This window comes from Erpetoichthys calabaricus, chromosome 13 (assembly GCF_900747795.2).
Source record: "Erpetoichthys calabaricus chromosome 13, fErpCal1.3, whole genome shotgun sequence".
In the NCBI taxonomy this organism is placed as follows: domain Eukaryota; kingdom Metazoa; phylum Chordata; class Cladistia; order Polypteriformes; family Polypteridae; genus Erpetoichthys; species Erpetoichthys calabaricus.
In genome coordinates, this window is record NC_041406.2 from 97,591,321 (window position 1) to 97,606,950 (window position 15,630).

The 15,630-nt window shown below is 38.0% G+C and overlaps 1 protein-coding gene across 3 annotated transcripts in view; it reads right to left on the bottom strand.

Annotated features, from left to right (window-relative positions):
- The window catches only part of cdkal1 (CDK5 regulatory subunit associated protein 1-like 1), an 848,634-nt gene that overhangs the window by 716,912 nt on the left and 116,092 nt on the right, over positions 1 to 15,630 (bottom strand). The gene's annotated exons all lie outside the window — the stretch shown is intronic.

Sequence of the window (15,630 nt, forward strand, 5' to 3'; positions counted from 1 at the left end):
CAATGATTCTCTGCCGATCCAATACAGTTCAAAACAACAAACATATTGAAAAACCTACTTTGCACAATATTCTTGTTTACTTTATAAAGTGCATTGCGAAAGGTGCCATATAAAAGAAACATCTGACTGACTTAAATTTACAGTGCTATTCAATATAGACTTCTTACTCTAAACTTCATTATTACTTAATATTACCACAAACAGTATGTACACAATCTCAGGGTTCTAATCATTATTACAATGACTTAACAGAAAACAGGGGAATCCAAAATTTGTTCATAATTAACATGAGGATTAGAGAACTGTTCTGATTTCTTAACATCAATTCTACTTGTCTGTGTCTCTTTTAAGAAGAGTATTTTTAATTGAAGTCTTCACAATGTAATGTACCACAGCAAATTTTGATTCAGAATAAAAAACAATAAACACCTTTTTAAACTGGCCCCAAATCAGTGTGTCCTGCAATAGCCCGATTCCCACAATACTGTTATTGCCTAGATATGCTCTAGACCCTGTGACCCTTAAGTGGATATGCAAACTAGGAAAAAAAGGATGGATGGATGATGGATGTCCAGAGTTTAACAGTCCCCGCCATTAGAGCCTAAATGGATAACCCAATAGAAAAAACAAAATCAGTGCTTGGATGAGGATGGATCATCTAGGGCTTAGACAGGCTTATAACATGGGCTCGGGTGAGTTTTAAGCCTGTAAAGTCCAGGTTCTTGGTCCTAAAGAGAAGGAAGGTAAACAATCAGTTCCACATTTCTTCGGGAGGCACCCAGATTCCATCAGATAGTGAGAAACCCATTAACAGTCAAAAGTAAGACCTTCACCTGCACACTGTATACTGCATCCATCAAGGCCACAACCCAGGAGCTGGAGGCATGGCTGACAGCAGTGGATTAGTCAGGGGTACCGGGCATATTTATAGCCGATTTTATCAGCATGGCATCATGCCAAAAATTCTGTGGCCCTTGATCATAGACAAGTTCCCAATGATCACTGTTAAAGGCTCTGAGAGATGGATTGAACATTACCTCCACAGGTGACTAGGCCTATCAAGAAACCAGTGCATCACCACACTGTATTTGAATAAAAACAACCCGAGACAACCCATCAGTAGCATGGGTGAGGAGTTTATGGTTACCTGTGCAGGAGAAATGCCAAAGTACAAAGAGTACAGTCTAGGCCAGCATCGAGGTGAGGACTGGGAGAACATGGAGTGCACATGATACATTGGAACAAACAGAGTCACGACTATGTAATAGTGTGCTTGGTGGGATTGGTGGTAGCAGGCCAAGCAGGCTTAGAAAGCCTCCTAGCATCAAGTTCTCACAAAGCTATGAGCAAAGACAGGTGCCAAATAATTCAAAAGAAGGGGAGAGCCAGAGACAAAGATGTGTGCAGGAATCGGGGAGTGGATATGTGGCAGCAAAGTGCATGAACAAGATGGGAACAGACAACAGAGCAGGGGCCTCATACATAACGCCATGCGTAGAATTCACACTATAACATGACGTAAGCACAAAGGCGGAAATGTACTTACGCACAAAAAAATCCAGATGCAGGAATCTGTGCGTTCGCCAACTTACACGTTCTTCCGCTACATAAATCCCGATCAGCGTGAAAAGTAACGCACGTGCACGCGCCTGCTGTCCCACCCCAACTCCTCCCAGAATTACACCTCTTTGAATATGCAAATCAATATAAATACCCTTAAGCTCAGCCTTCTGTGAAAAGACAATGGGAAAAGCAAGAGGGAAAATAGAAGAATTTCAGCGAATACCAAATGGAGGCAAAGAAAAACGTACTATTTGTTGGTTTAAACAGTGGTATAATCAACAAAAGGAACTTGATCGAGTAACAGAGTGTCGGAGAAACTCGAAAGCTCAAGTTCATAAAGTCGTACAGTGCCCGAAATAAAAAAAGAAGTCAGCCCACCGTCTGAGTGTCATATGAAAGCTTTTTAGGGTACAGACAAAAAAAATAGGCACACAGTGGGGGAAAAAAGCATGAAATGTCAACTTTAATCTCGAAATTTCCACTTTAATCACGTAGTTTATTTTGCCATTAAAGTAGAACATCATAAACTTCATCTTAAAATCATTTAATTTACTAGTTTCTCAAATCCCATCGTAACTAAAGTAGCACGTTAAATGCTTTGTTCTGTATTTGATCTTATATGTGCTCTACATGTGTGAATCACTACCTGCTTCTTAAACGGGCTTTCTCTTTCTCCGACAGGACACAGAATCCATTACATTCATGATATTACAGCTCTCTGAATAATTAAAATAATGAGATGTATACGGGATATCATTTTTCATGATGATAGGAATGAAAGCATGTTATTAAACATGGGAACACAGTGGCGCAGTGCTTGTTCATGTCTCACGCAAGATGCTTGCTGCGCCATGTGCGGCCTTCAATGAAATAATTTATCACAGCAGTACTGCCAATTCTTGTCCTTACTTTTCTTTCTCCAAATACCCAATCGCCACACAATCAGCTCTGTAATAGACATTAAGCCATATGTAAGCTTAGAATGACGATTCTTCAAAACATTAAAGGAATATTAAAATATCTTTGTAGTACGTGTTTAATTATTCTGTATCTATTCTACCAGTGTCACGCCAGCCAGCAAGAATAGGGCACGAGGTATAGAATAATCCGTGAACTAGCCAGCGCTGCGGCACTACGTCCTCACATATTTGATTATTAACAATATAGATTATTTAAATGAAGTTTTATCTGTATAATTTAATCAACATATTTTGCTGCATTTCATCTTAAAAATGATACCGTCATCATATGTAAATACGCGCTTTATAAAATGGCGCAGGTTGTGCAATATTATAACTGTTGTGCAAGTTTACAGTGAGGTAATTGTACTTATAAGTACAAACAATTCTACAAGGAGCACTTGATGGACTGACTTGAGTGCGTTTAAAGTTCTTGGGATGAAGCTATTTCTGAACCGCGAGGTCCGTACAGGAAAGGCTCTGAAGCGTTTTGCCATGGCTGAGGCAGCGTGTGCTTGACGCTGTATCCCGATAATTCTCTTTCTGATCAGCTGCTGCTATGATTCCAAACTCAGATACATTGATATAAATACTCCGAGTGGTGCAGTGAGAGTAATATGGAAAAAGATGATCCGCTGTGGCAACCCTTAACAGGATCAGCTGAAAGAAGAAAAAGAAGGTGCAGTGAGAGTAACAACGCTAAAGCAGTTATGGTACTTGGAATACTATGGCTATTTCCTGGACCATTATATTGTTACAGGTTAATTACAATCAGATGCATTATACTAATAAACAATATGCAGTTAGTTTCAGTGTATTTATAAAACCACGTCAGGAATGTGTATCTAAGAAAGAAAGGGTAACCACACAAGAACAGTAGCACAGCTTTGAAGCTGGGTGCCGCCAGTCTGCAAAACCGAGCAGACAACTTGCGTACGACAGGGTATGAGTTACCGTAGAAATGTGTGTGGCTTTACGCCAAGTTAAGGTTTTATACATCGCAATTTGAGCGTGGAAACATTCGCACGTAACATTTTTGTGCGTATACACAGTTTATACATGAGGCCCCAGATGATCTTCTGGTCTGAGTTGTGGCAGACTGAATTCTATCACATTAAGTTCCTCATTCAGTTTGTGTATGATGTTCTACATGACCCATCTAACCACTTTTGCTGTGGCAAGGTTGACTCACCAACTTGTCCATTGTGCCTCAGGAAAGAAACACTTGAGCATATCCTCAGCTGTTGCCCTGAAGTACTAGGCAAAGGATGCCTACTGGCATATTACTGGCACCACAACCAAGTCCTGAAGGTGACTGCTAAGGCCATCTTTATTTATTTATTTATTTATTTATTTTTCCTTTTAATTTTATATTTTATTAATTTGTATTGTAATCATTCCATACAAACAGATCAATTTATAACCAAACAAATTAAAAACAAATCAAACCCCACCCCTGAGAAGGACAGCTTAGCTAAAGGAGAATTGCTTTGGGCTTTTTAATAAGACGTTAAGCAAAGGAAAGGTAGAAATAAATATATATGTAAATAAGAGATGGAGAAGGGAGTTAAATGCGGTAATGGTTATTTCTCTTATTCTAAAATAATATTGATCAGATCCTGCCAGGTTTTGAAAAAATTTTATACAGATCCTCTAACTGAGAATTAGATTTTTTCCAATTTCAAATAATATAAAACATCGGTTTCCCACTGACTTATCAGAGGAGAGTTAGGATTCTTCCAATTTAACAGAATGAGTCTGCGTGCCAAAAGTGTAGTGAATGCAATCACCGTTTGCTTGTCCTTTTCCACTTCAAGTCCGTCTGGAAGAACACCAAACACAGCTGTTAATGGGTTAGGAGGGATTATGACCCCAAGGCTGTCTGAAAGGCACTTAAAAATTTTTGTCCAAAATGATGTTAATTTGGTGCAGACCCAGAACATGTGACCCAGTGAGGCAGGAGCTTGGTTGCAGCGTTCGCAGGTTGGATCTTGCCCTGGAAACATTTTGGACAGTTTTAAGCGAGAGAGATGAGCTCGATACATAACTTTTAGTTGAATAATTCTGTGCTTTGCACATATGGAGCTCGAGTGAATTCTCTGCTTTGCTACCTTCCACTCCTTTTCTGATATATTGATTAAGAGATCTTCTTCCCAATGTCCTCTTGGATCTTTGAAAGGCAGGGACTCTAATAGGATTTTATATAATGCGGAAATGGTGTTTAATTCCTCGGCATTGAGCAGTACTTTTTCCAGCACTGTGGAGGGTGCAAGGTGTGGAAAATCGGGCAATTTCTGTTTAACAAAATTTCTAATTTGAAGATAGTGAAAGAAATGTGTAGCTGGGAGGTTGAATTTTGAACTTAATTGTTCAAAAGATGCAAATATGTTGTCTATATAAAGATCTCTGAGCATTTTAATCCCAAAACTCTTCCAGGTATTAAAAACTGGATATGTTTGCGAGGGTTGAAAGAGGTGGTTTTCTTGCAGAGGTGCCACTGATAAAAGATTTTCCATCTTAAAATGCTTTCTAATTTGGTTCCATATTCTAAGTGAGTAAAGCACAATTGGGTTATTAGTATATTTGCGATAACTTGCATTTATTGGAGAGCAGAGCAGGGAGTATAAAGAAGTACTACAGGAATTTATTTCTATTGCGGACCAAGCCTGTGTATGTTCATTTTTTTGTGCCCATGTTTTTATGGCTTGTATGTTTGCTGCCCAGTAATAAAACTGAAAATTAGGTAGAGCCATGCCACCTTCTGTCTGAGGTCTTTGTAGGGTTGCTCTTCGGATACGTGGGTGTTTTGAGTTTCAAATGAATGAGGTTATTGTTGAATCTAACTGTTTAAAAAACGATTTATTGATATATATTGGAATGTTTTGAAATAAAAAAAGAAGTTTAGGAAGGATATTCATCTTAACAATGTTAATTCTTCCGGCTAGAGTGAGATGAAGGGTTGACCATCTATCCAGGTCTTGCTTAATTTTTTCCATACAGACGGCAAAATTTTGTTGATAAAGAGCTTTATGTTTACTTGTGATATTTGCTAAGGCCATCTTTAGTGCCACAGTCTAGACTTATTGTCTGTGATCAGCAAGGCAAGGCATCATCTTCATCAGAACAGGAGTTGAGCCCCAAGCCTAAAATAACAGCAGCAATGGGGCTGCTTAGAACAGCATCTAATTGGTACATGGATTACTAAGGGAAACCACTCAGATTCCTGGAGAACATTGGAGAGACCAACCTAGGATCTGACATTGTGTTGTTCTCTGTGATATCAAGGCAGGTAGTCATGCTGAAGCACATGGTTCCTTAAGATGAATGAATGGAGGAAGCCAGCGAGAGGAACAGAGTCAAGTATAAAGACTTGGTGGAGGAGTGTCAGAGATTGTGGTGGCATATACGATGTGTGCTCACAGAAATGGGCAGCAGAAGCTTACAGGTTGGTCTCTGTGCCAAGTCCTTCAGCCTGCTACACATTATCTTTGCATGAAGAAGAAAGGTCATCAGGGGAAAAAAAACATAGGCAGCAGTGAAGGCCTCAAGATGGCTGTGGATGAAGAAGGGTGATTTGTAGTCATATGCTACTTGGACACGGATCAGAAGTTGATAACTCCAGGATGGATCACCTAGGTGAGGGTGTCTGATGCTGAAAGATCTTAAACAACCTGATGACCTGAGGTTGTATCACTAATGAGGTGACCAAGTGTTTCACTTGATAAACATTACAAACGGTAACTTATTTAGCTCAAGCATCTTGTTAAAAAAATAAATGTTATAAATAAAGATTGATTGATAAACCTTTACAGATATACACTATTACATATGCTGTAATGAGACGTCAAGCAAAAATGAAACCTTTTATTGGCTAACCAAACAGATTACAATAAGCAAGCTTTCAAGGCTGATCTGGCCCCTTCTTCAGGCAGGTTGTTATCACTGACTATAATCATTGTACACAATTGCTAGAAAGTTACAACACCCTACTACTACATACATATACTATACATATGATCAAACCAACTTTATGAATCCATGCGTTTTTAATTGTTTTTCAGCCTATCATGTGAAAGTCACAACAGAAATCTCCAATTGTCAAACAAGGTGACATTTTTTCCAATCCTCGGTCTTCCAGGTTTGGTAATGCCATGTTCACTGTATTCTTATCATCCTAATGCTTGCTAGACATGAACGGAGCCTGCCATGGTCTTCTACTGCTGTGGCAGGTAGGCTAAAAGGGCCAACTTGTTGAACATTCAAAGATGCTCAATGCTGCTCTAAACAGCTGTAATCTACTTATTTGATGCCTTTCTACCATATTGAATTATTCAGGCCAATCTCCTTTGACACAGTCAACAATGTGTTTTTGCCCAAAAACTTCACTGCACTTTGTACACTGAATATCTGATTATTATTTATCATTTTCATAAACTATAAATGACGAAGTGTGTGAAACTCCAGGGTGAGCAGCTCTTTCCGTGATGCCGGAACCACCACATCTAGCACCACCAATCTTAAGAAGGACATCATTGCTTAGATCAAGTTGCAAATTCTGATGTTTGATCTAATAATGCAATCATTGGCTACTTGAAAGACGGAACTTTTTGCCTTAACAAGATGGCAGCCTCATTATGTGAGCAGTAACTTGACTTTTATTACATACAACTAAACACACAGACACACACACACACACACACAGAGTAAATTCATGATTCAGTCCAATACAGATGACTACTCTCTGTTGCTTATCTATTGTTCAAGATTCAATATGAGAAAGTCTTCAAGTAGATCACGCCAGAAACTCTGAGTACTCAAAGCTTCATTAAAAACTGATGTTTTATATTTGTAATTAATTTAGATCATTTGATCTCAAATTGCTTATTGCATCAATATTCATCCCCTTTAATATGATATACAGTTAGGTCCATAAATATTTGGACAGAGACAACTTTTTTCTAATTTTGGTTCTGTACATTACCACAATGAATTTTAAATGAAACAACTCAGCTGCAGTTGAAGTGCAGACTTTCAGCTTTAATTCAGTGGGGTGAACAAAACGATTGCATAAAAATGTGAGGCAACTAAAGCATTTTATTAACACAATCCCTTCATTTCAGGGGCTCAAAAGTAATTGGACAATTGACTCAAAAGCTATTTCATGGGCAGGTGTGGGCAAGTCCGTTATTATATCATTATCAATTAAGCAGATAAAAGGCCTGGAGTTGATTAGAGGTGTGGTGCTTGCATGTGGAAGATTTTGCTGTGAACAGACAACATGCGGTCAAAGGAGCTCTCCATGCAGGTGAAAGAAGCCATCCTTAAGCTGCGAAAACAGAAAAAACCCATCAGAGAAATTGCTACAATATTACGAGTGGCAAAATCTACAGTTTGGTACATCCTGAGAAAGAAAGCAAGCACTGGTGAACTCAGCAACGCAAAAAGACCTGGACGGCCATGGAGGACAACAGTGGTGGATGATCGCGGAATCATTTTCATGGTGAAGAGAAACCCCTTCACAACAGCCAACCAAGTGAACAACACTCTCCAGGGGGTAGGCGTATCGATATCCAAGTCTATCATAAAGAGAAGACTATATGAAAGTAAATACAGAGAGTGCACTGCAAGGTGCAAGCCACTCATAAGCCTCAAGAATAGAAAGGCTAGATTGGACTTTGTTAAAGAACATCTAAAAAAGCCAGCACAGTTCTGGAAAAACATTCTTTGGACAGATGAAACCAAGATCAACCTCTACCAGAATGATGGCAAGAAAAAAGTATGGAGAAGGCGTGGAACAGCTCATTACCCAAAGCATACCACATCATCTGTAAAACACGGTGGAGGCAGTGTGATGGCTTGGGCGTGCATGGCTGCCAGTGGCACTGGGACACTAGTGTTTATTGATGATGTGACACAGGACAGAAGCAGCCGAATGAATTCTGAGGTGTTCAGAGACATACTGTCTGCTCAAATCCAGCTAAATGCAGTCAAATTGATTGGGCGGCGTTTCATGATACAGATGGACAATGACCCAAAACATACAGCCAAAGCAACCCAGGAGTTTACTAAAGCAAAGAAGTGGAAAATTCTTGAATGGCCAAGTCAGTCACCTGATCTTAGCCCAATTGAGAATGCATTTCACTTGTTGAAGACTAAACTTTGGACAGAAAGGCCCACAAACAAACAGCAACTGAAAGCCGCTGCAGTAAAGGCCTGGCAGAGCATTAAAAAGGAGGAAACCCAGCATCTGGTGATGTCCAGGAGTTGCCTCACATTTTTATGCAATCGTTTTGTTCACCCCACTGAATTGAAGCTGAAAGTCTGCACTTCAACTGCATCGGAGTTGTTTAATTTAAAATTCATTGTGGTAATGTACAGAACCAAATTAGAAAAAAGTTGCCTTTGTCCAAATATTTATGGACCTAACTGTATCTAAACCAGTACTGGTACAGCCAATTGTTTTTTTATGTAGAAATCACATAATTACCTAAATAGCGATCACAAGTCTGGAGTCAAGTGGTTTCAGTTAACTTACTCTACATGCAGCTGTATCTGGAAGGGTGAACTTGGGGTAAGTCAGTTTTGTAGGCTAAATTTCGCAATGAAGATTAAAAGGTCAGTCCTAACAACTCTGTGAAAAGGTGATTGAAAAGCACAAGTCAGAGGATAGATACAAGAAAACATTCAAGACAATGAATATCCCTTGGAGTTCAGTTAAATCTTTCATAAAGAAATATAAAGATTATGGCATAGCTGTAAATCTTCCTTGGGCAGGCCATCCACAAACACAGAGATCATGCAAGACGATGACTTGCAAGGAAGGCCACTAAGAGACCTATGAGGACTCTGAAGGTGTTACAAAGAACAGTGAAAAAGACTGGACAGACTGTGCATACAACAACTGTTGCGCTGGTGCTTCACCTAAGACAGGATGAAATCTAAGTAATCAATGTAGACCTTGGTATTAACATTTGTAGTACAACATGCAAAGCATATGTCTCTGTTATATGCCATTTGGTATAAGAGTCATAAAAGCAGTGTTAATGTATGTGATGCACCACTTATTGTAATGACAGAAATATAGCAACCTGACAGACACACAGGCAGACACAGACACTTATTCTCTCATTAAGATGGATAATACAGAGACAGCCATCGGCTAGCATTTGCCAGAAGGCACATGGGAGACTATGAAGTCAGTTTAAAAAGGGTTCTACTGTTTGATTAAACCAGAATTGAGTATTTTGCCCATTAGACTAAATGCCATGTTTGAACACTGCACATTATCAAAAACACACAACCCCTATAATGAATCACTGTGGTGGAAGCATCATGCTGTGGGGATGCTTCTCTGCAGCAGGTCCTGGAAGGCTTGGGACGACAAAATGAATGCAGCAAAATTAAGGGAAATCATGCAAGAAAATCTAATGCAGTATGCAAAAAAATCTATGCCTTGAGAAGATTTTTTTCCAGCAATACAACAACCCCAAGCATAAAGCCAACATTTTATAGGAATGGTTAAAAAACAATGTTAATGTCGTAGAGTGGCTGTATCAACAGTCCAGATATCAATCCAACTTAGAATTTGTGATTGGAGTTGAAAAAGACTGTTCATTCAAAGTTCCCATGTAACCTGACAGAACTGGAGTAGTTTTGCAAAAAAGAACAGGGAAAAACTGCAGAGTCCTGTGGTACAGCAAGTCCACGGTTCAGAAAAAGACTATTGGCGGTGGTGGGTTGAAGAGACTCCCGGTGGGATCTGGTAGCGTAGGACCAACAATGGCAAAATTGACTGAGAGAGACCTGTGCACACAGACTCAAGGCTATCACCATGGCTGTCAAAGGTGTATCTACAAAGTATTGACTTGAGGGGGGTGATTGATTATCCGATCAATTATTTTGTGTTTTATATTTATAATAGATTTAGACCACTTTCCAGAGATTTGTTTTCATTTTGACATTAAATTGTCTTTTCTAGTTGATCAATATTAAAAAAAAAATCAACTTTTATTTAAAATTATACAAAAACAAAATGTGAAAACCTCTACTTTTTATACACACTGTATTTCCCCATGAACTTCAAAGCACAGTAACTCAGCAACATAAACCAATAGCAAGCTGTCTGTGCAAATATCTGTACTCCCAATGAAGACAATAATACTAAGTTTAAAAATGAAATGACCTTTCAGAGCAAAGACATTTGATAACATGTTTTATTAATATTATTTCACAACTGACAGCACCTTCTTGGAATATTCTTAAGTCAGTATGAGGTGAACTTTCAAATCTTGGCTTTAACAACAGTCATATACTACAATTATTATACAATGCCTACAAGAAAAACTGTTTATATTTATGCATAAAGCACTAGGCAAGGTTTTAGGACATTCAATAAAGAAGCTAGATATCTGGGTAGTAGATGTTTATCTGCTTATGGAAATCAGAACACACACAAATAAACATTTATACAATAAAACTGACAAGACTGCCCTGTGCATTTAAAACAATTAAGTATTTTGTGTGCTCTCCCTTAGAATGCAAAACTGAAACAAATTGCTCTGGCAAGCTGCTGTATATTTTTTAAAGCAGGTCTGTGTTAAATTCTTCCAAACTTATTTCAGGATTTTCTGTTACCTTCCTCTATCTTTAACTAAAAGAAATGAAATGTGTGCATTGCTGTTGCCATAGGCACTAAGAAAATGAAACCACAATGCAGAAGTTTAACAGTGAATTTTTGTTTCATGCACTGTGTTTAGAGGTATATACACTTAATGGCTGCTTCATTCCTTTGCTCATCCTATTGACCTAAAATTAGGAAATCTTCAGCATTCTTAAGCCAATTTACGGACCCATGCAGTGATACTATAAATCATGTGTCTTGACAGGTCAAACATTAATTTCAGCCTTAAGTTCAATAATTCCCTAGAAGATAATCTACAAAAATCTATCACTTAGAACAGCTGCAGAAGTCTGATCAAATACATTTTTAAAAACATTAGTAAATATATGCCTATGGAAAATGGTTAAAAGCGTAATAATTTTGTCACTATGCTTTATATAGGATTTTTAAGTTTAAAAAAAAAAAAAAAAAAAAAAAAAACAATCAAACACAACAGAAAACCCAAATACACATTACCATCAATCACAATAAAATACAAGTATTTTTAACTAAACAACTCTCAATTTAACACATTTCGAGAACAATTAGGGAATTCAGCAGCCTACCATATAAAAAATAAAACACAAAATAACAACAAGAAATCCTGTTCTCTTGTTGGAAGCACTTAGGATTTTTCCCATTTCTAAATGGTGGTTAGATGGTTTTCTCGGATTACAAGTTGACAGCTTACTGTAAGTAGGACCTAAGTGTGTGTGTGTGTATATTTTATATATTATATAATATATATAAATAACATTGTGACATATTATAACTGCATGTTCTTTCGCAGCACTGAAAAGTAGCTTACAAATGCATGGATTTCATGGTTTTTAAAGTCAAAAAAGATCCAGTACTCAATACTTTAAATAGTGAAGTAACAATATTTGGTCTTATTACTGGCATACTATGCTGTAAATGCTTTGCATTATTCTTATACTTTTTACTTTTCAATGAGTATATTTTACTTGAAATAAATAAGCTATTAGCATTTTGAACCAGCCCACAGTAAAGACTGCAATAAATGAATAAAATGAATTGTATCTACTTAGCTCATGACAACTTAAGACTGTCTTTTTTTTTTTTTAAATATAAGATGTAGGTTTAAAAAAATGATGGGATATTAATTTGGTCATATTACACACTGAATGCTGTTTCTGAGGTGCTACAGAAACAATTAGGTATTATTACATTCACTGAACCAAACTTGTGCTAGTGGCATTGGACTGAAGCATCCAACTGCTTTAGAACAATGTCAAAATAAATCAGGCGAAACTGCTAATTCTTAGTTGTTTAAACATGCACATTCTCCTGACAGGAATCACTTTACCAATCATTTTCATTTTGAAAAATTCTGAAATATTTGTAGAAACATGCTGAGTTTTCAAGATGGATTCAGAAATGTAGGTCTTGATATCCACTGTCTATTTTGCAAGAACATTGGTGTTACCTAGATGGTAACTGATGTTTGGAAACACTACCACATAAAGTTGCATCCTTCTGCTCATTAGAATGAAAATTGCAACAGAGACAGCCATTATTTAAATTTATTGTTGTCCTGTCATGTTTATAATGCTGTAATACATTACCTGGGTCTGTACTGCTCAGTAACTTGGCTTTAAAAGTGGTGTGTTGAGATTTCAACATTCCTATTAAAACGCCATGAACAATTTGTTCTACTGGAGTCACCATGTGCTATACTGGAGTTAGGGACATTGTAAACAATACTGAAAAGCAATTTAGCAATTTTTATAATTACCTCTTGTGTAATGACTGTTTTACAGTACCGAAAAATGTGAAATCTGACTGAACTACTTCTTATAGGTCCATCTTGAATTTTCAAGATTCCCAGTTTGTGAGAGCTTTATTGTAACTTATGCTAATGCAGACTGTATAGCCAAAACACTGTACCCCTTATGTTTATTCCTTTTTAGCATGGAAATAACTATTACATTTTTTCTTTTGCGGATGCACACTAATGCAGCACTTCCTAAATAAGGCACACAGACATTCAAAGCCCACATAAGGTATTCTGATCATTTTTGCATTGTGTTACTGTTGTCATTTCTTGATCTGTATACATTCAACGAACTCACTGATGACTTCTCAAGTGTGAATATAAGAAATTAAGACTGATACACTGAAATGTCTCCCTGACCAAAATATAAAATATCCTAAAAAACTCTTAGAGAAATTAAATTCACATTGTATTAGTAAATCAAATGTCTCGCCAATTTACTTCAGAGGCTACAAATATGAAAAAGTTACATTTTTGAAATATCACTTTCTCACCAACAGAAATATGGTAAGAAAGTATGTGGTAGTTTATACTTTCAAGAATTTAATTTTAAGAAAAACACCTACTTTAGAGTACACTAGCTGAAATACCTAGCATTGCCCGGGAGGGAAAAAAAGTGGGGTTTTTTTTGGTTTTTTTTTGAGAAAAATATCATTTTTAAAAAAAACAAAAAAAAAAACTTTAAAAATAAAAATAAATTAAACAATGAAGACTCACTGATGTGCTTGTCTTGCAGTCTTGTATGTATGTTATCATCCAGTTGATGCTCGGAACCGGCCAACTGTATTTAATTTCAAAAGCAAGAGGCGCACGGTGGGGCTCAAACAAAGAATGCTGCCAGTCACCTCCAGTTCGCCATCTGGTGGTCGTTTAGAGTGTCAACTGGATGATAAAGTGCATACAAGACCGCAAGATCACCCCCAACCACTATCCAGAAGGGGGTGGGTTAGGGTTGATTTCAGCCTACAGTATGTTTAGTCGACCAAAGAGAAACATGTGTACCAAGTTTCATGAAAATCGCTCCAGCCGTTCGGAAGTGATGGTGGAACATACATACACACATTGACTTTTATATACTGTACAGCACACCCCCAAAATTCGTGGGGGTTACGTTCCTACACCACCCGCGATTGTGAAAAACCGCGACTTTTGGATGTGGTTAAAAAATGCCTTTTAAATGCCTATTTTTATAGTTTCAACCCTAAATACTGTATGCCCCCAAAGCACTTTAATTTCGTTGCAAACTCAGCTTATTAATACATTACCTAAAAAATTACATTAATACATTACCTAAAAACAGAATGTAAAGGTAAACCCATCTACTGTACAGCACTGTACTGCTATGTCTCCCGCGGTGCTAGAATGTAAAATACCGATGTTACCGCCATAAGTACTATAATTCATGCAAAAGCGTTTTCTTTGGTATGCGCTGTCATTTTCTTTGTTATAAGTAGAGTAAATCCATAATAATTTAATTTAATTAAAATACACTAAAATGTACGGGTACTCACCAATTATGAATGATATTGATGATGATGATGATGATGAAGTAGCTTTAAAACTTTAGTAGATTTAAAACTCCTCGGGTGGCGCCTCTTCTTCAGGCGCTTCAGGAGTCGTCGTATCTTTGTATAGGTCTTCATCTGGTGGAGTTTCATGCTGGCTTTTCTTTATAGGTTTCTGGAACATTGTGATAGGAAGTTGCTACATTGTCTCCTATAGCGAACTGCTGGTACAATTTCCGTGCTTTCTCACAGATGATGTTACCGTCTTCCTGCAGTCAGTGATCCACAGTGCCAAGGCAGGTTCCATCCTGACGATATTTTTATTCCTTGCAGTCTTTTCCTTTTTGGCACTATCACAGAAACTTACAGATATGGTACTCCAGATCGCTTCTTTGTTCTTCTTTATGTAGCATACGGTGCTTTCATTAATGCCATAGTGGCGCGCTACTGCAGCATAACTTTTTAGTTGCCGGAGCAAATCAACCTTCTCCTGGAGTGTTTTAAACTTCTTCTGGCACTTAGGCTTAGTTCCAGAAGCCTTAGAAGGTGCAGAGCGGTTCAACGACACTGTGTGTGTTTAAAAATAACAAAACAATAACAAAATAGAAAACACGAGGACACTCAGCTGGAGAAGTGTCACAAAGTAGCAGTCAATCATCAGCAAGGAGAAATGAGTAACGCTCTTGGATTGGCTACTTTCACCATCCTAAACCGCTGTGGTAAACCCACTCACCTGGAGATGCATCACAAAGCAGCAGTCAATCATCAGCAAGAAGAAATGAATAACGCTCTCGGATTGGCTACTTTCACCATCCCAAACCTCGGTGGTAAACCCACTCACCTGGAGACGCGTCACAAAGCAGCAGTCAATCATTAACGCTCTCGGATTGGCTATTTTCACCATCCCAAACCGCATTTCCCTCAGTGGTTGTAAACACACTCACCAGGAGACACGTCACATGGCAGCAGTCAATCAGCATCACAAAGCAGCAGTCAATCATTAACGCTCTCGGATTGGCTATTTTCACCATCCCAAACCGCATTTCCCTCAGTGGTTGTAAACACACTCACCAGGAGACACGTCACATGGCAGCAGTCAATCAGCAGCAAGGAGAAATGAATAACGCTCTTGGATTGGCTACTTTCACC